This window comes from Miniopterus natalensis, chromosome 18, assembly GCF_054644295.1.
Source record: "Miniopterus natalensis isolate mMinNat1 chromosome 18, mMinNat1.hap1, whole genome shotgun sequence".
In the NCBI taxonomy this organism is placed as follows: Eukaryota; Metazoa; Chordata; class Mammalia; order Chiroptera; family Miniopteridae; genus Miniopterus; species Miniopterus natalensis.
Window position 1 is genome coordinate 37,946,000 of NC_142098.1, and position 21,895 is coordinate 37,967,894.

Here is a 21,895-nt window from a genome sequence, read left to right on the forward strand (position 1 = left end):
GGGGCGGCCCAGGCCTTGGTCCGCGGCCAGCGGAGAAGCGGGCGAGGAGCCGTGGGAGGGTCGGGCTGGGGCGCGGGCGCCCGCGGTGATTGGAAGGCACCGCGGCTCCTTCCTCTCCGCGCCCCTTTGTTTTGCTTTGTGGTTCTGAGCAGCTGAGCTTCCCGGGAGGTGGGGTCAGAGGCCGCCGTGTCAGCTCTCCCGGGGAGGTGGGGGTGACAGGTCCCAGCCCTCCGGTGTTCCCTGACCGGGGGCTGCTGTCGGTGCCCAGCCTTCCGTCCGGACAAGTATCCCCTTTTGTCACACAGCCCTCCCATGGTACAACGAGGATCTGGGCTTGTACTGAGCGCCTGCACTTCGCCCACACCTTTCCGAGGGCGCTTGTCTGGGAAACAGTTTGTAGAAACACCAGAAGGCCGAGGCCTGAGATGTATGAGAAGTTCTGAGTGCTTTCAAACCCTCACCTGGGGCGGGGGCGGGGGTGGGGGTGGGGGCTGAGTCAGCTCTGACCTCTAGGGCAGTGCGAGAACAGGGGAGGTGACAGCTCAGGAGCTACATCCTTCGGATGTGATGGTGTCAGGTGGGACTTAAGGGGCTCATTGACCTCACACCCTTCCCCATAGCTCCCCCACTCCTAGAAGTTGGAAAGAACCTCATTTCCCCACCCAGGGAGCACTATGGCTGCTGCTAAGTGGCCACAACTAGAGAAGGAAGTAGGGACTGTTATTAGTCCATTTGACAGAGAGGCTAATGGAGGCTCAGAGTGGTTAAGTGGCTTGTCCAGGGTGACACAGCCTCAATTTGTAACCCTCTCAGATTTCTCCAATCCAGCTCAAAACCTTTAGGTTCTCCTGTACCCCTCCTTGTCACTTGGTCCTTTTGATTTCAGTTGACCTGGGTTGCAAATGTAGTTAATACCTGGACAGAGCTGTCAGAGCGCTGGTTTGGGGAAGGCATAAGGAGCACCCGGAAGCTTGGCTGAGGGCAGGATCATCTCACCCGTGGCTGAGGCTGAGCGTTTGCCTGTGGGAGCCAAGAGTCGGAAGTGTGTGAGTCAGGGGAAGGCGGGTAGGTGGTGTCCCAGGCCTGGCTGGGGTCACCTGGGAACCAGCCCACTGTCATCCTCCTACTCCGCCTGAGCTGGGATTTGCCCTGGCTTGTTGCTCCTCAACCTGCAGGGACCGAAGCCGAGCTGTTGGGGACCTGGTTGGCACTCTGCCCTTTGACCCTCCGTTGTGCCCTGATGCACCTGGCAGAGAACTTTCCTGCCCATTCTCCGCTTGGCCTGGGTGTTACTCTCCTGCTTCCACTCTGTGACCTTAGGGAGGTCATTTAACTTCCTAGTCCTCAGTTTCCTCACCTGCAGATGGGGATAATTAAGAGTCCCTTAGCTGACCTCAAGGTGGGTGAAAGTATTATCCAAACGTTTTTATTTCTCATTCAGCAGATGGGATGTGGTGTGCCTATAGGGTGGGGAGCACTGTTGGGTGCTGGGCCTTTTAGGGTGATCACATAGGCGTCCACTGCTGATTTCCCTGTGGTTGGTGAGGCCCTCCTGTAGCTAATTCCATCTGGGTGACATACCCCTTCCACCTGGCTGACCTGGGACCCTACCCTTTTAGCATTCACTGGTGCTGAGTCAGCCTTTGGGGGGTTGGGCTGAGGAAGAGGGGCTGAGGAGGGCCCGAATACCTAGTGAGGGAGGTGACACAGGAGGTCCTGCTATTTTACAGGTGAAGAAACTGAGTTCTGGGGAAGCCTCTTCCAGGGCTGGGGGTGGTGGAAGGGGGGCTCCATGTTTGTCAGCAGAGCTGGGAGACAACATTTTGAGGGAGCCCCTGCCCCCTAACTATTGTCCTCTTTGATGTGCAAATGTCTTCCTTCCTGAGATGACAGGCATAAATCATAATATTCTGGGCGGGCAAGAGAGAGGGTTCTAGGCCTCTCTAGGCTCAATGTTTCCTGAAAGTAGGAGTGGATTTTTTTTGGGGGGGGGGGGCAGGATTAAGGCCCAAGAGGGACAGGCCTATGCCCTGCCCCCCTGCCTGCTGACTTCCTTCCCAGACGTCTCTGGGCCTTCCCCAGCCTTCCCTGGGGATGTGGGGTCCTCTTCCCCTTCTCTCCTCCAAGAGGCTGTGGAAGGGCCAAGGGGTCAGCACCAAGCCCTAGGGCCTGGTGGGTGAGTGGGGTCTCCAGGTCCAGCCACCGGCTGAATTCCCGCCAGCCTTCCTAGCTCGCCCCTGTAGCTGTCTTGACTCCTGGTCTCAAGAATGCAGAGGGCTGCTGGTGGGGAAGTTAATTGGAAACAGGAAAATATGGCATTCCTTTCCAGCCGGCCTGGGCTTGGAAAGCAACTGAGGGGCTGCCTTTCCCCCTCCTGCCCTGCATGGGAAAGGGGTGGGGGGCATGGTCTCTTTTGGGCCTTCCCCCCACCAGGCACCCTCACTCTTAGTAGAAATAGTAAGTTCACTGAACTACACATCTACCATGTAAACTATTCCTGTCCATCAGAATGAGTTGCCCCCCACTTAGTTCATGCCAAGTTTGTCCCCTCTCTGAGGGTAGAGGGCCTGAGTGAGGGGTTGACTCCCCAGCGTAGGATCTGTCACACTAGAGACACATGGGAAATGTTGGGTGGAATTGTCCCCAAGGAGTCCCTCCTCATTCCTTCTCTAGAACTAGAACTCTCCCCTGCCTGGAGTACCACCATTAGAGTTTTGTCCCCATTGACTGAAGCCTTTGTGTCTCGGGGACATGCAAGTTTCCCCAAAGGGGGAGAGAATGTTTTTTAAGACATTTTTCTAATTTGGTGACAATTAGTTTTGTGTGGAGTTTGTGTATTCATGGTGGCAGGGATCTGCTGGCAGGAGAAGCAGGAGAGAGTGCCTTTGTTTCTTTAATTGTTCCCAGTGAAACTTCCTGAGGGCCTACTGTGTGCCAGGGCCCTGGGGCTCAGTTAGGATATTGGGCCCCAGTCCAGGATGAGGCTAGAGGTAACTGTTGTTTCCAGGGCTGGATTAACAGTGTGGGATTTGACTAATTCTGTCTGGGTGGTCTGCGAAGTCTCCAAGGAGGAAGCAACCTCTTTCTCTCTCCCTGTTTCTCTTTTTTCCTTAGTGATACATGCACATGGGACACAGAGTACTACGCCTCCTTCTCCACTTTCCCTGGCATCCCTGGGACCCCAGCTTGCCTCCCAGAGGCAACTCCTCAATCCTGATGCTCTGTACACACACATTTACGTCTGTGTGTCTATCTTTAAAAATATTCATTGTGCACTCATGGTAGCACGCTCTTCCCATTGGTGGCTTTTTTCGCTTCATCTCCCCAGGAGACCCTACTGCACAGTACTGGGAGGGTTTCCCCATCTTTTTCTTGGCTGCATGGTATTCCGAGGAGTGGGTGAATCCTCCTTTATTTGATATGGATGTGGAGATGTTTCCAAAGGTTTCTGTGCACAGAGATGGAAGGCATCATCTTTATGTCTTATTGGGAAATTGGGATGCCTGTGGGATAAACTCCTGGAAGCGGGGTTGCTGGATCCAGACCCTGCCATCTGTCATTTGGTCACTCTTAGGAGGTCCCTTTGTAGCCACATCTTGAAGGAAGTCGTTCCTCTTCCTGCCCAGTTTATCCAACCTGTCCGGCACCTGGGGTCTTTGTGTTTTGTGACCTCCTTGCTGCTTCTTCCTGCCTGTGGCCTGCTTCATGTGCTTGCCAGTTGGTATGTAAGCCAACTGTCTGTTGGTTCGAATCTTGGCTCTGCCAATTCCTGGCTGAATGGCTACAGCCAAGAAGCTTGCTTACCCTGGGCCTCAGTTTTCCCCTCTGTTAAATGGGTTCATCTCAGTACCTACTTTTGGAAGGTTGTGAGGATTAAGTAACATGGGTAAAAAGTTCATAGGTAGCCAGCCGGCACAGTCAGTGCCAGTGTTATCTGTCATTCTTTGTCAGTTCTTTCTCCTAGGGCCTTTTCAACCCAGCTCAGCTGTGAACCCCCTAAATTGGTAGTAGGCATGGGAGGGAATGCTGGCTCTCCCACTTAATCACAGCATGACTCTGGGCAAGTGATCCCTTTTCTGGGTCTCAGTTTCCTTGTCTGTAGAATGGGCCCATGATGGCTCCCTTGTAGGGTCTGCTGGGAGGACCTAATGAGGCAGTGTTCCCCAAGCCAGGCATTCGGCGGCCTTTCAGGAGCTAGTAGCTGAAGTCGCTGCTATTTTTGCTATGATTACTATTCTCCCAGGGGACCCAGGCTGACTTCTCCACTCTGAAAGGTCCCCATTGTCCTCCTCAAAGGCACATGGGTACAATGTTGGCATTTACACCGGGCAACACATAGCAGGCTGCTCTGGTAGCAGGCACAGCGGCGTGACTCTGGAAACAGACAGGGCGTCCCTGCTTTGTGCCTCAGTTCCCTCATCTGGAAGAATGGTAATGACGGGGGACCCACCTCAGGTGTGCTTGTGGATGTGCACTGACTGGCGTATAGCAAGTGTTCAAAACGTGGCAGTGGCTGCGATTATTATTAAGAGAAGTAGCAAAATCTCCCTTGAGATCAGACCCAAGTATTGCCTTCCCCCCCAAAACCCTAGGCAACCGATGTTGGCATTTTATTTTATTTTAATTGATTTTGAGAGAGAGAGAAACATGGATTTGCTGTTCCACTTATTTATGCGTCTTTGGTTGTTTCTTGTATGTGCCCTGACTGGGGATCAAACCTGCAACCTTGGTGCATTGGGACATCACTCTAACCAACTGAGCTACCCAGCCAGGGCTCAATGTTGACATTTTAAATGGAGGCGAGGTCCCAGGCAATCAAATACCCTGTGGGTATCAGTTTCCTCATCTGTAACAGAACTTCCCTCCTGAGGTTGTTATGACTCTTAAATGAGTGAAGGAGATGTGGGAAGGTCTTTTTTAGAGATGACTTTTTAAAAAATTTATTGATTTTTTTAGACAGAGGGAGAGAGAAAGATCAATTTGCTGTTCCACTTATTGATGCAGTCATCGGTTGATTCTTGTGTGTGCCCTGACCAGGTATTGAACCTGCAACCTTGGCATATCGGTATGATGCTCCAACCAACTGAGCTAACCGGCCAGGGCCCAGCCAGGCTCCCCTTGCCCACCCCATCCCTCAGTGGTTCCCCTTCAAAGTGCCTCTCGTGTATGGAGGGACTGGAAGGGGCTGCTGACTTTAGATGACCCCCCTCCCAGCCTCCAATGTTCCCTGTGTCCCAGCCTGGCAGCCTTGGGCACAGAATGAAGGGGGGATATCTGTGGACCCTTGTTAATGAGCCCTGGTCACTTCCAGGGCCTGGAAGCTAAGGGTGGTCCTTTCCCCCAGGACGCCTGCAGGTCAAAGCTCCCCAGAGCTTGTGCCTCACAGGGTGGTGGTGACAGTTTGTTGGACTATCACCTCCTTCCTGTCCTTCACGGCATCTTACCCATCCTCGAATGTGGAGCCCCCCAAGCTCAGTGACGGGAACCCCCTGGAAGAGCCCTTAGCTTGTGGCAGGCTCCCCTTGGCTTAGCAAGCTCTTGCCACAGAGTCCTTACTTCTGTCCCCAGGATATGCCTGTGACCTCCCACTTTTGTGCACACACTCCCCTTTCACAGGAAGTTTTGTATATATGTACATGTCTCCCCCAATTCTCTCCTGCAAGTCTCATTCACGTACAATAAAACACACATTTAAGCATGCACTGCATGAGTCTCCACAAACGTGGCCACCTGTGTAACCTGCACCCCCGCTGGATCTAGGATATTCCCTTGTGTACTTGTGTATACGTATTTATATGTAGGTGTGTAAAATTCCCTATATCCCCACTCGCTGCCCTGGCCTCCCTGGGCACCCCTCTTGCCTATTTAAGGTGCCCCTCTTCATTCTCCAGTGCCCTGGCAGTTGGTTTTGTGTGATGGATGTTTACTTTATATAGAGGATCCTGCTTTATTTTTCCTGTATCTTTCCCACCCATCTCCTTGCTTTTAGGCACCCACATTGCTACTTGTCCATGTCTGTTGCTCTGCCCAGCTGTAGTGCTCCATGGGCCAGATCCCCAGGTTACCACCATCTCCCGGTTACAGAGAGGTAAAGTGACTTGTCCAAAGTCATCCAGCTAGCTGCTGGCGGAGCAAGGGTTTGAATCCAGGTGGATCCTACTGGTTAATTCATACCCACACAGTGGGCCTTCGGTGTGCCTGGCCTCAGAGCTCTGCCCTGCAGGACAGGGGAGGGAGGTGAGCCAAGACCACACCCATCCTCCCTGCACTATGAGATCAGTATCTTAGCCGCACTGGTGGAGGCTGGGAGGAGACATGACTTCTGGGGTATGTTGGGGCATCGGGGCAGGCTTCCTGGAGGAGGAGGCTTCTGGGGGCAGACTTTGGATTCAAGGCCATTCCCAGCAGAGAAGCTTGGGATGCTTTGCACAAAGGCCAGTTGAAGCTTCATGGGGAAGGAGGGCCTGGGACATGGGGGCTGGGATCTGAGGTGACTAGAAGAAAGAAAGGGAGAGCCCTGGCTAACCCAAGGTCATTGGCCTGAAAAACTGGGCTGATGCAGCTGCCCTGTCTTGAGATGTGGCAGAGGGCCCTGGTAGTTTGGGGAACGCAAGCCCCAGAGAGTAAAGCTCTCACATCCTCTTGGCTGGTGGAGGGATGCAGAGAGGAGAGAGATGGAGACTCAATCAATGAACTGTGGGCATCCCAAGTGAAAGACGCTGACACCGAGTGATAACTGAGCCCCAGGGATGGGGGTGATTCCCCAAGGGGAGGACAGGGGAGGGTTGAGAATCTACCTAGGTGGCCGCCCATGTGTGGAGCAGAAGCATCTTTAACCCAAACAGAGAAAGAGGGAAGGGGAGCAGGGTCAGGCACCATCAGCATCTCAGAAAGGTTTTAGCTTAAATGTGAGGTTGGGCTTCTTGGGTTGGATGCAGCTGTTCTGAAAGCAAAAATGTCCTGGGTTTGATGGGCAGGTGGGGGCAGGAGCCAGACTTGAATATAGTGAAGAGCCATGAGAAGGGGAAGGATGGCTTCATGGATGGCTTCAGGGAGGGAGGGAGGGAGGGAGGGAGGGAGGGAGGAAGGAAGGAAGGAAGGAAGGAAGGAAGGAAGGAAGGAAGGAAGGAAGGAAGGAAGGAGGGAAGGAAAAAATCTTGCTGCCCTCTCTGGTTCCTTAGTGTGCTCTCAAGTAAACATCTAGCCCTCAACTCCCCCAACAGAGCCCTGTTGTCTGGCCTGGGCTTACCTCCCTGACCTCAGCGCTCACCTTTGACCTCGCCTTCTTCAGGCACCAAGCCTCGCCCTCCCTTCCCACTTCTGTCCTTGCTGTGCCCTCTGCCTGCAGTGATCTCCCCAGCTTCCTGTCTCACAGGCCTCTGCTTGAATACCCCCTCCCCAGGGAAGCCTTCCTTGATGACTCTGTCCAGCTTCTTTCACGCCGCTCAGTTTATTCCCATGGTAGAATTCATCCCCAGGGCCTGACTTAGAATAAGCTCGTAGTCAGGATTTATTGCATGAACCAGGGGCCAGGTTACCTTTATGCAAGTGGGAGGAGAGGAGCACATAAGATTGGTTTCTCAGGATCTGATCAGGCCTAGAAGTTTGGAGGGAAAAGGGAGGGAGCGAAGGAAAGTTCTGGAAGAGGCAGGAGAGAGTGGTACTGGGTTGGCCTCAGGAGTGTTTCCCCATGGGTGAGGAGGAGAGCGGGATGAAGGCAGAAGAAAGATGTTTGTGCGGTTGGGAAGGAGTGCAGGAGGCCAGTGTGGACCTGCTTGGAGACAGGAGGAGAGGGGGCCTGTGGGGGGCCCAGGATATTGGCAACTGGTTGGGGAGGGGAGCTTTGGCAGTCCTGTCTACTGGCCCACCCTCTTTCTGGGCCGAGGTCTTAAGAGCATGCCGTAGTTACAATTTGGGGGAAAGAGGTCTCAGGTCCTTTTGGGAATCTGCTCAGAGGCTACAGACCTTTTCCCCAGAGAAATACACACTTGGCTCTCCCCAAATCAGGCAAAGGGTGCTTGTGGATCTGGTTAGGAGCTTTACATAGATTGTGACCGTAGCAATAATAGTAACAGCCTGCCCTGACACTGCTCGAGGCCCTTTCTAGCGCTGACTCATTTACTCACAGGACCCTAGGAGGTAGGTGCAGTGAGCATCCCTACTTTACAAATGAACAAACTGAGGCACAGAGCTGTTAAGTGACTTGCCCAGAGTCACACAGCTGCTGAATGGTGGTCTGGCCCCAGAACCTAGGCTTTTAACCATAAAGTCTCGATACTTCGTTGTTAGGGGTTCCAAAATGAGAAAGCCCACAGTCTGGGAGCTTCCTCGCCTCTCTGCCCCCACTTTGGTTTGGGTCTCAGCTGAGCCATTGAAAGCCCTGGCTCAGCAGGGTGCAGTCCCTCCCTCCTTTACCTTTTACCCTCCCTGGTATCTTCATTAACATAACATAACGATGGCTGGCCTAGCTCCCTCCAGACCCGGGCTCTGTGTGTGTGATCTGTGTGATCGAGCCTGGGTGGGTGACAGGCTTGTGTGAGTCATCGAGACCTAAGGGATGGGGTGGAGGGGTCAGGACTCCCAAGGCACATCTAGCTCGAGGCCAGCTATGAGACTTGGAGCAAGGGCCCCCACGTCTCTCAGACTCAGTTTTCCCATCAGTGAGAGTGGCCTAATCCCTTCCTCTTGGAGGTTAGATAGGTGATACTGAGTGTCAACAGAAGTGTCACATGTGTGGCACTAACCGAGATCGTGTTTCAAAATTCAGAATATTTCAGACCAGAGCATGTGCTGGATGGTGGGGAAAACCCAGCAAGGCACGTAGCCCCATGGGCAAATATACCAAGATTTCTGCAGCAAAGAGGATTTCTGCTGCTGATGGGTCTGTGGGTATTGACTCTCAGAGGGACACATAAGGATGGTCATTGCAGGTCAGGTTTGCCCCCCAGTGATTCAGGAAAGGGTGGAGGAGGATGTTTTTTAGAGATTTTTGGATATTGGGATGGCAGGAATGGGGTCATAGATTGATCTAAGTTATCTACTGGTGGGATTGTGCAGTTGTGCAGTTTCATTTGAGATAATGTGTCAGCAGGTGCCTGGCACATCAGCACGTTGTAAATGCTAGTTGATCACTCTCACTCGTTGCTATTATTATCACTAACCAGCCTTCAGTCTGTACCCACTAGTGCAGACAGATCAGCTGCGTGCACACCAACGGTTCTCAAACTTGACTGTGCCGAGGTCCTTGGGGAGCCTGTTAAAATGCGGGTTCTGACTCAGTAGGGCTGCGGCTCTGCGTTCCTGACGGGCTCCCAGGTGAGGCCGCCGCGCCTCCCCGACCACACATTTGAATTGCAAATGTAGTAGCCTGTAGAGCGGTTTCCCCATGGTTTTCAGTTGCTTCCCGTGGTCTGCAAATCTGAGACACTGGGTGCCCAGGCTAAAATAAGATTCCTGAGCTCATGGCTTTTCCGTTTGCCAATTTGAGGGCAGGTCTGTATTAATTATTATACAAGGGAAAAACTCATGTATAACACTATGAGTCTTTTCACTGTCCCCCCTCCATCTGGAGAGGGGACCTCTGTGGGGACCTTGCGCTTTAGTCTCCTTTTTTTTTCATTGATTTTAGAGAGAGGGAGAGAGAGAAACATCGATTTGTTCTTGCACTCATTCATGCGTTCATTGGTTGCTTTTTGTATGTGTCCTGACTGGGGATCGAACCTGCACCCTTGGCGTATCGGGATGACGCTCTGACCGGCTGAGCTACCTGGCCAGGGCCCACTGCTCTGTATTCTTTTAGCTCCCTTTTCTGTGCATACATTTATTTCCTTTGACCACACATAGCATGTGAATCCTCCTCCCCTTACTTTTTAACTTGAACAAATGTTTTAGGATTGTTTTCATGTCAGCAACCTAGAACCTCATTCTTTTAGCAGCTGAGGAGTAGTCCTTATTTTTAAAAAAATCCTCACCTGATGATACGTTCATTGATTTTCGAGAGGATGGGAGAGAGAGAAACATTTATCGGTTGCCTCCAGTATGCACCCTGACTGTGGATCGAGCCCTCAGCCCCGGTATGTGCCCTGACCAGAAATTGAACTGGCAACCTTTCAGTGCATGGGACAACACTCAACCAACTGAGCCACACTGGCCAGGGCACAGTGTGTATTTTACACTCACTGCACACCTCAATGTGGACCAGCTATATTTCAAGTGCTTGGCAGTTGAACTACATGGTGGGCAGCGCTGGTTTAGACCACTATCTGTTCAGAGTTATTGATGGGGCTGGGTTTAAAATCTTTCCTCTTGCTGTTTGTTTTCTGTTTATCGCCCATGTTCTTTGTTCCTTTTTTCTCGTTTCCTGTCTCCTTTAGATGAATTGGGTAATTTAGTGTTCCCTCTTACCCCCACTGTTAGCTGATTCACACTACCTCTTTGTTGCTCTAGAGGTTCCGTTCTGCATCTTGGACTAGAACTTGGGCTTTGAGTCTCTCGGTGAGATGGGGGGGAGGCTTTTGAGCTGGGGAGTGGCCCTACCTGACATTCTTGTAGCCACACCTTCAGTTGCTTGTGCAAGAGTGTTTCTACCAGCCAGATTCCTGGAAGAGGACTTGCTAAGGCAAAGGGAAGCGCGCCTTGAGATGTGGGTGGGCCCTGCCAAATTGCATTCCACAAAGGCTTCACCATTCTCACCCCTCAGACAGCAGCCAGGATTTATTGAGTGACTGCTCCATGCCAGGCCTGTGCTGGACCCTAAGGACATCAGCCAGTCAGCCTGGTTCCTGCTGCTTAAATAACTCTCCATCCTCAAGGCCCAGGGCAGCCTCTGGAGCTGCCTCTGAGCTCACAGGAAGGTGAAGGTTTCAGAGGAACCGAAAAAGGAGAGGCGAGAGGGTATTCTAGGTGGTGGAAGGAGGTTGGCAGACCCTGGGTGGCGTGAGAACTGGCTGGATGGGGAGGCAGACGGCATTGGCCTGGAGACCACATGTGTGAGCCCCTCATCGGTACAGGACATGTGCAGTGGAATAAAGTAACTCCTTCCCTCTGGGGCTTGTTTGGGGAGGATTCCACAAAAGGAAGACAGCACACGGGTTATTTGACTGAATTATTACCATGGTGGGAGGGGATTGGCATCAGGAACGGGTCAGCCTGATCTAGGGGCTGGGTTGACCTGAGTTTAAGGCCTGTGTTATATAAACTCCCTGGGCAAGCTGCTCCAGGCCTTGAGTAGCAGGATAAATAACAGCAGAAGCTGCCTCCCAGGAGTGTGACGGGCTTCAGTCGATGACACGATGGCAGCACAGAGCTCAGTCCCTGCCTGGACCATAGAGAGGCCCCATAAAAGTTAGCTGCAATTATTATTATTGCTTTTGTTGTCTTTGCTGTCATTATTATTAATTTAAGGCCTGCAGGCAACAGCCAAATCCTTTCTTATCCCAACGGCCGGAACCCCAGAGAAATGAAGTCAATTGCTCAGGGTCAGAAAATTGCAGAGCCGGGATTTGAGGCTGGTTTTGTCTGATCAGAGCTCATGGGTGTCCCATTTCCATGCCTTTGGGGAGCCTCTGGGTTTAGCACACAAAGACTGTGCCCCTCGTAGAACAGCCAGCAACAAGACACTCTATCAAAATACCGCCACCACAATCAGTAATGGTACCACCGTGACCTGAAGCCAGGCTATTTATAGTCTGTCTGTATCACGATCCAGGTGAATATTCATATGTTTGGCTGCAGAAATATTAGGGTTTGATTACAGGGTGCCGCCTCCGAGTCTCTTGTGGGGCAAGTCTGCATTCTGCACACATCTCAGCTCGCGGGATTTGAGTAAAGGATCAGGGACCCATCCACATATAGATTCTGTCTCCCCCTTTCCCACACCCCGGGTTGCATATTGCACACCCAGTTAGCAGCTTCATCGATTGTGCTTACTACTCAGTTTGTCTGAAGTGTAAAGGAATCGATGCTACTGAGGTCAGCACTCCACACACTTAGGAAATCCGACAAATGCAGCGCATCGACGTTCCTCCTGGTTTCTGTGTCGTCTTGCCCATTTTTGGCTTTAGGGGGAGGTGAGTGGTGGGTGGGATGTAGGGCCAAAGCCTCATGCACCCCTGCCCCTGCCCAGCGCGGGCACACAGGGAGGCAACTGGGGATGACCTGGGGACTGACCGGGAAGTACATGTGGGGACCCAGGGAGTACAGCCAGGAGGAGTCAGGGCCCTGGGTGGGCCTCTGTGTGTGGGGAATGGGGTCCCTGCTGAGTACGTGTGATACTGGGTTGTGAAGTTGGAAAGGGGGGGGCACTCTGACCACTTTCTCTTTTTTTTCTTGCTTAAATTTTTGAACAGCTTTGTTGAGATATAATTCACATAACAATCAAGTCCACCCATTTAAAATTACAATTAGTAGGCTTAGTATATTCACGGGTTTGTGCAACCATCTCCTCTATTTCAGAACATTTTTATCCCCTAAACAGTGACCTTATGCCCATCAGCAGACACTCCCCATCCCCTCCCCCAGCCCCTGGCAGTCACTGGTGTGCTTTCTGTCCCTACAGATTTGCCTGTTCTAGACATTTTGTATAAATGGAATCCTACAATGTGTGACCTTTTGTGTCTGGCTCCTTTCACTCGCACCATGTTCTCAGGGTTCATCTATGTGGTAGCATCTGTCATTCTTTTTTTTTTTCTTTTTTCCATTTTCTTTTTAAAAAAATCGAGATAATTTACATACCACAAATTTCTCCCTTTAGAAGTGCACAGTCCAATGGTTTTTCATGTATTCACAATACTGGGCACCCATCACCTCAGTCTAGTTCTAGAACATTTTTACCACCACAAAAGGAAACCCTGTACTTATTCTCCACCCCCGCAGCCCCTGGGAACCATTACTCTACTCTCTTTGTCTGGGGAGTCCCCGATTCTGGACATTTCACAGAATTGGACTCATGCAGTGTGGGGCCTTTTGTGCCTGGCTTCTTTCACACACTGCAGCGCGTGTCAGTGCTTCACTCCTTTTTATGGCTGAGTAATACTCCTGTGCACGGATGTACCACATCGGGTTCATCCTTTCACCAGTCGATGGACATTTGAGTTGATTCCACTTTTTGTTAATTATGAATAAAGCTACTAGGAAGCCATTTCTTCAGCCAGAGTTGCATTTCCAGTCACTCCCTACTCAGCCCTGTTCTTTTGTTCCCTCAGCACACAGCCCCGGCCTCCTCTCCCTCCTCCCCTTTCCTCCTTTTTCTTCCTCCCTGCAGTTCTTTATATGTTGCATCTCCCCCTCCCCCAGCCTCAGCGTAGGAAGTAGGAGTCTGGAAATCATTTCCAGGGAGCCCTGGGCAGGCCCACGGGGCGTTTCTTCTCTCCCTGCAGGGAGGCCTCAGTCTGAGCCTGGCTGCCCACCCCTGGGGAAGGGACAACCTGATCCTTCTAATCCAGCCCCAGGGGAGATATGCGGGGACAGGGCCGCACTTAGGAAACAGCTTTTCTTTGGGGCTTTAACAAATTTATGTATTTAATTTTTTTGGAATAGAGAGCACATACCCCAAACTGAAATGGTAACAAATATTTTTAGTGAAAAAACAGCCGTATACACTCAGGTTCTCTTCCCAGAGGTAAAACAGTTACAGTTTTGGGCCTCCTTCCAAAGAGATGTTCTGTGCATGTGTAAGCATCACACACACACATACACACAGAGTTTATAAGGCACTAATAGGATATTCTAACACCATCTGCCCTTTGCCTTTTAATAATATATCCAGGAGGTTCTAATGTATCAAGTTCAGCATCTTTCACAGCTACATATAAATAGACTGCATAGTATTCCATTGGAAGATCCTAACTTACTGAACCAGTCCCCCTTCGCTGGATACCTAGGTTAGCGCCAGGCTATCACAAGCATGGCTACAATGAGTAGTCGTGTACAACTGTTGATTTGTATGAATGTAAGTAGAGCTGTAAGTTAAAATGCAGAGGTGGAATTGCTGGGACAAAGGGTTCGTGTGTTAAATTATGACAATTTCCAAGTGTACACAAAAATAGAACAACAGAATGACCACCTTAGTTTTCCCAGTTTCCGTGTACATGAAGATTTGGCTACACGTGCTCTATTGATCTGGTTTTTGTTGTTGAAATATTTTAAAGCAAATCCCAGATCTCTTCTCATTTTAATTCTACATATTTCAGTATGTATTTAAAAAACAAAAATAAGCATTTTCTTATATAACCACAATGACATTATCAAACATGATAAAAGTCACAGTTGTTTGGTCTCTTCAAGGGCTGTGCTTTTCTGTTACATTTTGCATTGAGATGTAATTCACATACTGTAAAATTTTTTAAAGTGATTTTTTTTAGAGAGAGAGGAAGGGAGAGGGAGAGGGAAAGAGAGAGAAAAGCATTGATGTGGGAGCAAAACATGGATTGACCACCTGTGCACACCCCCTACCAGGGATCAAGCCCGCAACCCGGGCGTGTGCCCTGACCCAGAATCGAACCACCTAGTCCAAGGCACAAAACATTTCCATGACCCAAACGGGTCCCTTGGGTCCTTTTGCAGGCAGTCCTCCCTACCTCCTGGCCTCAGGCAGTGTCGTCTGCTTTCTGTAACTATAGATTTGTCTTTTCTAAAGTTTGATATAAATATAATCACACATAATACAAGATCACTAGAAGGAACAAGAGAGGAAACGGACAGGGGATGAAGTTGAAATACACGAAGTTCCAGAATTACTAAGAACATACAAGTGACTTGAGATTCTGTCACCCGGCATGGCGCAGCCTTGTTAGCATTGGCACACATCCTCGCAATCGATTTGCTTTCCTCCTGCCCTCTGGGCATCCAGTCTCACACAGGTGACAAGACTGACGTATTTTGAGAGGTGAAGACGAAGAAAATCCAGGAGGTCACGCTCAGTCCAGGGGTGTTTGGGGAACTGGCCGGCAATGCCCACTGAAGGCTTGTGCTCCGGAGCTGGGGTTCCTGCCCTGCTGTGTGGACACCAGTGTCCCCCACTGGCCCTGGGAAGGACCTGGAGGGTCCTCGGGTGAGCAGGGCTGGGCCTATCCCCAGGCCTCCAGGCTCTGAACCCAAAGCCAAGGAAGGGGTCTGCTCAGCCCGGCACTTACCATGCTGAAGCGCTTAGCGCTCAAAAAACCCTTTCCCGGGTGTTTCGTTTTTTGCAGCCTGAGCCTGGGGATTTGGAAACAGTAGCTACTTCTGATAAAGCGCTGGCTTCTCTAGTCCTGTGAGCCCCAGAGCGTGGACTTCACACATGCTAATTCATTTACTCCTCCCTCCAACACTGTGGATGTGTCACTGGTCCTGTCGAGTGGAAGCTGAGCTGCAGAGAGAAGTAACCTGCCTGAGGTCAGACAGGGCGGGACCTGGACCCAGGCTGTCTGGGTGTGTGTGGCCGACTTTCTGGCTGCGTCTGAAGCAACACTTTGCCTATTTATTTAACCATGGCCTCCACATTTAAATAAGTGTGGCACTTTTATGGCACTAAAAACAGATGTCCCTTTCTCACGACCCTTTAATGCCACCTGCCAGAAAATTGTGGTCATATATACCCAAGTCTACAGTGTCATAAGTGGGAATGGCGTCCCCCTAGGGCCATGCCTTGTACAGCCCGCACAGCTGTACACGGTTACCCAATATTTAGTAAATATTTCTCAAGCGGCTACTTCAGAGGCAGACAATAAACAAGATACGTCAGTGAAATACTGTGTCAGATAATCCTGAGTGTGCCTCACAGAAAGCAAGCAGGATAAAGGGGATAGGGTGCCGGAGGTTGGGGCTGTACTTTTGGAGGTGACATCTGAATAGAGACCTGAAGGGGGTTAGGCCATGTGGGTGTTTGGGGAAGAGCACTCTACGGGCGGGAGCAGCCAGTGCAAAGGCCCTGAGGCAGGACCATGCCTGGTGTGTTTGAAGACTTGTGGAGGCCCCTGTAGCTGTGTAGCCAGAGCTGAGCGATCAAAGGGGAGAGGGAGAGGTGAGTGCAGAAGGAACAGTGGCAGATCTGTGGGGCCTTGTGGGCCACAGTGAGGACGTGGCTTCTATTTGAGGTAGGAACCTGGATAGGGCTCTGAGCAGAGGGAAATGAGCTGACTCAGGTTGTAACCAGATCCCTGTGAAGACTAGATTGGGGCGGGGGCAGGGAGACCAGTGAGGAGGCTGCCGAAGAGATTCAGGCATAATGTAGGTTCAGGACATATATTAATTTTGAATGAATGAGCGAATGATTCTAGTGAAGCAGAGGCGCAAGGGAGGGCCTGGAAGGTCTGCCCTCCTGCCCCGACTCCTAGAAGGAAGCAGGGTCCTGGGAGGACCCAGCCACAGAACTGCTGAGAGCCAGGCTCTGGACACACCTCCGTGACCTGGGGCAAGCTCAGGGCAGGTGTCACCTCAGTTTTCACTCTGTAAAATGGGAGTAATCAAGTGCTTTGGTGTGGTCAGTACATAGTTGCTATTTTTTAAAATAACAGATAGATTCATACAGGAAAGTATGAAACATCTATGTTCCACCTGGCAGTTACAAGACAACATTCTCTTACTGAGTCTTTTTTAAACAGCTTTATTGAGATACAAGTCACATACCATGCAATCCACCTGCTTCACTGTGCAGCTCTGTAGTTTACAGGGCATTCGCGATGCGTAACCATCACCACCATCAACTTTAGAACATGCAATCACCCCAGAGAGAGACCCTGTGCCCCTTAGTTGTCACCCCCATTCCTCGATCCTTCCCAGCCGTGGTGACCACTGATTTGCTTCCTGTCTCTCTGGATTTGTCCCTTCTGGAGACTTCATATAAGCAGAATCGCATAGTCTGTGGCCCTGTGAGACTGGCTTCTTGCACTCAGCATGATGTTTTCAAGCCTCATCCACACCACAGGTGGCAGTGCTTCGTTCTTTCTCAGGGCTGAGTAATATTCCACTGTCTGGTGGCCACGTTTTGTGTATTCATTCTTGGCTGTTGGGCGCTTGGGTTGTTTGCACCTGTGGGCTGTTGTTGTGAGTAGTGCTGCTACGGACATTTGTATACAGGTTTTTATGTGGACGTGGGTTTCCATTTCTCTCGGGTATCACAGGGTAATTCTCTATTGAACTTTTGAGGAACTGCCCACTGCTTCCTACACGGTTACACCATTTTGCATTCTAGCAGCAGGAGATGAGGGTGACAGTTATTCTTTTTTGTTGTTTTCTTCCCCTTTTGATCACTTTTGGTTGAATTGCAACACACAAAAGTGCACACATTGTAAGCCTCTAGCTAGATGTTTTTACATGTTGGACACACCCATCCAACCAGCTCTTAGATAAGAAAACAGAACATGACTGCACTCCAGAAAGATGCCTTGTGCCCTCTAGCCACCCCCCAGGGAACACCATCCTGATTCTAACCCCACAGATTAGCATCTCCTGGGTTGGTGCTTTGCATGTGAAACCCTACAGCGGTGTTTTCTTTCACTCAACATCCTGTTTTTTGAGGTTCTCCCACATTACACATACCACTACTTGGCCTCCTCCTTTTTCATCGCTGTGTAGTATTCCATTGTATGGATGTACCTAGATGCATTTGTGCATTCTCCTGTTGATGGGAATCTGGGTTGTTTCCAGTTTGGGGATGCTGTGAACATTCTAGAACATATCCTTTGGTCCACAACTGCCCTGTTATTCATAAGGGTGGAATTATAGAGAGAGTAGCCCCAGGCTGTGTATGGTGCCAGATAGAAATTGATGGAGGTGTGTCCCACATCACATGTTCTAGAACCCTTTTTCCTGGATGAAGATTGAGAGCTGGAATCTTAGTTCCTGCTGCTGGGTTTAGCTCTTTAACTCTTGCTCTGTCGTCTTAAGAAATGTACCCATGAACCAGATGTGGAGGTGGCTGTCCAGGGGTCCTGTCCCCCGTGTGGGAATGTCCTGATGTGTTTGATGGTGCCCACAGGGGCGGTGCCACCCCCAGGGGGTGTTCTGCACTTTTGCCCAGAGTTTTGGTTGTCTTGTAATTGGGGTGGCTCCTGGCATTGAGTGGGCAGGGACCACTGGTATAGACTTACTGGATTACTTTGCCTCTTGGGTTGGTGTGCAGGGCGGGGGAGGAAGGGTAAATCCTGCAGAGATGGGCCACCTTCTCTCTGTCCCTCTTCCTCTCGCTGTCCCTCTCTCCATGAACCACTCTTTCCCACCAGCATCTGCCCTGTCAGCACTTCTGCTCAGTTCTCTTTCTCTGACCAGCTTTCTGTGCTGAAGCCCAGTTTCGAAACCCAGTTTCACACACACCCCATGACCTTTCACCCCCTCTCCCACCTCCCACCACCAGATTTCCTCTGGGTCCCCCTTCACTCCCACGCGAGGGTCTGAGTGTCTGAGTGTCTGGTCCCCTGCTTTGAGCCCAGCCCCGTGAGCCTCTGGTCAGCCTGTGGATGTGTCCCTCCCCACCCTATCTCCTCCCTCCCCCAGTCCCAGTCGGTTTTGGGTCGAGCACCTACACTGTTCATCATCAGCTGTGGTCAAAGAACCAGCCCCGCCAGCTATTCAGTCCATGTTTACACAAAGACACAGGACAGAAACCTGGGCTTAGCCCCTCCTGGTGGAGACAGGCAGTAGATAAGATAAATCACCTTTACAGCATGTCAGATAGTGATCAGCCCTTTGAAGAAAAGTAAAATAAGAGAAGGAGGTGGAAGTGCTTGTGGGGGGTAGGGATTGCAATTGTAAACCCACAGTCTCACTGGCCTGGAGACAATGGAGAACAGGAGATAAAGGCAAAAGCATACTGGACAGAGGGATCAGTTCGTGCAAAGGTCCTGAGGCAGGTGTGTGCCTAGTATGTTGGAGGAATGTTGAGGAGGCTGATGTGGCTGGAAGGGGGAGTGAGGGGGAGAGGAGGGGAGATGAAGACAAAGAAGGAATGGGGCCACTGGTTCAATTCCCATTCAGGGCACCTGCCCAGGTTGTGGGTTTGATCCCCAGTTGGGGGTGTGCTGGAGGCAACTGATTGATGTTTTCCTCTCCTTCCCCCTTCCTTTCTCTCTAAAAAAAAAATCAATAAAAACTTTTTTTTTTTAAAAGTACACACTGTCAACATGACTTACTACCATTGGTGTTAACCTTTATCACCTGGCTGAGGACCCAACATTTTTGGCAGTAAAAATGGTTAGCATGTGCCCAAGTAAATGTATCAGCTCATTTTAATCCTCATAGCCTTGGGAGGTGGGCACTACTTTTAATCCCATTTTACAGATAAGGAAACTGGGGTGCAAGGATTGAAGTGACTTCCCCAAGGTCACAAATCAGTTAAGTGGCAGAAGTGGGATTTGAGCACAGGAGGTCTGGTTCCAAAGTCCAGACTCTTCATTGTCACCTGTTTATTATAAACTACATCCCTATATGTTTACCCTGGTACGTTATAAAATGTACATCCCGATGTAAATTTAATTAAAGCAGGTGAGGAAGATTTTAAAAACAAACATTTAAAATAACATTCTATTTATCAATGGTCATCACTGATGATTAAAATGAAAATCTATATTTTGAACATTTCTTTTATATATCTATATATATATATAGTTATTGATTTCAGAGAGGGGGAGAGAGAGAGAGAGAGAGAGAGAGAGAGAAACATCCATGATGAGAGAATCATTGATCGGCCACCTCCTGCACGCCCCCGACTGGGGATCGAGCCTGCAACCCGGGCATGTGCCCTGACCAGGAATCAAACCCCAATCCCCTGGCTAGGTGATGCTCAACTGCTGAGCCACGCCCAGCCGGGCTTGAATATTTCTTGATGATTAAAAGTTTTAGCCAACATTTTGCCAGTTCTATTGAAAATTTCACTGATTGCACTTTGTAAAGTGGTTTGGAAAGAGTCTATAATGTGAATAAAGCCATCATCTGTACATTTATTTTCTGCTTACATTAACTTTTTTTAGAAGCAAAATTCATATAACATAAAAATTGTCATTTTAAAGTGTGCAAATTGGTGGCATTTAGTATATTCACAATGTTCTGTATAGTTTTCTATCTACTGCCCAAAAGAAGACTCTATACCCATTAGCAGTCACTTCCCATTTCTCCTCCCCACAGCCTCTAGCAACGTCTAATCTGTTTTCTGTCTATAATAATTTACCTTTTCTGGACATTCCATATAAATGGAATCTTATGATATGTGACCTTTTTTGTCCACAAAATTATTATCTTTAATCATTTGGCTTCTTTGTGAGCACTTTCTTACACCCTCTGTCTCTTTTGGGAAGATTAATTTAGTTAAAAAGTTGTTAATATATATAAGTCAACTTACTCCAATACTGAAAAAATGGGACTATATATCATCAAGCAGAGGGACATCACGGTCTTTGACCTTGTGCCTTTCAAAGACAGCTTGCTTTCTTGACCATCAGTCACCTTCTTCAGCTTCAGTGCATAGATTGATTACCTATCTAGCTGAATCTGTTCTTTTTCTAAAATTAGGGAATAAATGGAAATTGACGTTCTACCCATGAAATAGAACAGAGAGCCCAGGACGTCTGGTATGAGGCTGAAGTGGCCACTGGCCATATTGGTGGAGAAAGGAGAGACTCTTAATAAACAGAGCTGGTCCGCAAAAAAAAAAAAAAAGGTCATTCCTATGGAAAGAGATAAAATTGGATCCCTACCTCACACCGTATACCCAAGATAGTGTAAGGATTCAAAGTCAAATATAAACTTGGAAACTCTGTTTAGACTTTGGGATCAGGACAAATTTTGAAACAAGATAAAAAAAGTATTGCTATGAGAGGAAGACTTAGAGGTCTTGCACATTTCTGGGGTGATGGCCCCCCTTCAACTATTTCTCTTTCTCTGAGCGGCCCCTCTCCCTGCTATTCCCTGGGTGAGGGGTCATCCCCTGTTTTAATAAGGTAATCAGTGCCTTTGGGACCATCTGCGTTACCTTAGTGAGAAATGACTTTCAGTGAGAAAGGTGCTAAATCAAACAAGAGAGGTGTATCTGCCCTTTACATCTTGCCTGGCTGCCCAGTTGTAGCTGCTCTGCCCTCCTACCCTTCCCAAATTCTGGAGGGCCCTTGACTCTGCTCTTTTTGTTACATGCCTGGTGAATAGATCTGCAGACCCTCTGCCATCGTATCTGGAATCCAGCCACTTTTCACCCCTTGTCACCATCCCTTCCTCTCTGGGCTCCTTGCTCCCGTTCTCACCTCCTGCAGCATGTTCTCCACTCAGCATCCAGCGATATCCTGTGAAAACAGACCACGTCTCAGCTCTGCTCAGACCCTTCCCATGGCTCTGGACTCAGAATACAGCTCAAGTCTTTGCCAAAGTAGGGCCTCATTGTCTTTCTGACCTTTCCTCCTTGACTACTCTTTACCTCCTTGCTGTTGCTCAAGTACCGCCAGCATGTTTTTGCCCCAGGGCCTTCGCATTTGCTATTCCTCTGCTTGGAATGCCCTTCCTCATGTGTTCACATCACTCCTTCCCTTTCCTCCACCGTATCTGCTCAACCTCACCTTCTCCACAAGGCGGTCCTGACAACTTTAGCTAAAACCGCTTTAGCTAAAACCGCACTCCAGTCCTCCCTGCCCCCTCCAGGTCCACCTTCCTCTCTGCTCTGCAGTATCTTGTATGCCAGCTCTGACTCCTGCCCCTAGAACATGACCTCCAGGAGAGCAGGGATGTCTGTTGTCCTCCCCCCTATCTCCCCAGCACCTCCGGGTAACATTTGGCTTTCATTATGGGGCAGTAGAAGGTCCATGAAGGGTCCTGAGAAGGGGAATGACAGTCCCTTAAATAAAATGGATTGCTTTGGCTGCCTAGTGGGACTAGTTTAGAAGGGACTGGAGAGGAAGCAGTTGGCCAGTTAGCATTCCCCCGCAGCCCTCTGTGCATA

The 21,895-nt window shown here is 49.9% G+C and overlaps 1 protein-coding gene across 1 annotated transcript in view; it reads left to right on the forward strand.

Annotated features, from left to right (window-relative positions):
- Nucleotides 1-497: 497 nt before the first annotated feature.
- The window catches only part of BICRA (BRD4 interacting chromatin remodeling complex associated protein), a 50,841-nt gene continuing 29,443 nt past the window's right edge, over nucleotides 498-21,895 (forward strand). The window contains exon 1 of the mRNA XM_087826798.1: nucleotides 498-1,046. The gene's annotated coding sequence lies outside the window, so the exon portion shown is untranslated. The remainder of the gene's footprint in view (nucleotides 1,047-21,895) is intronic.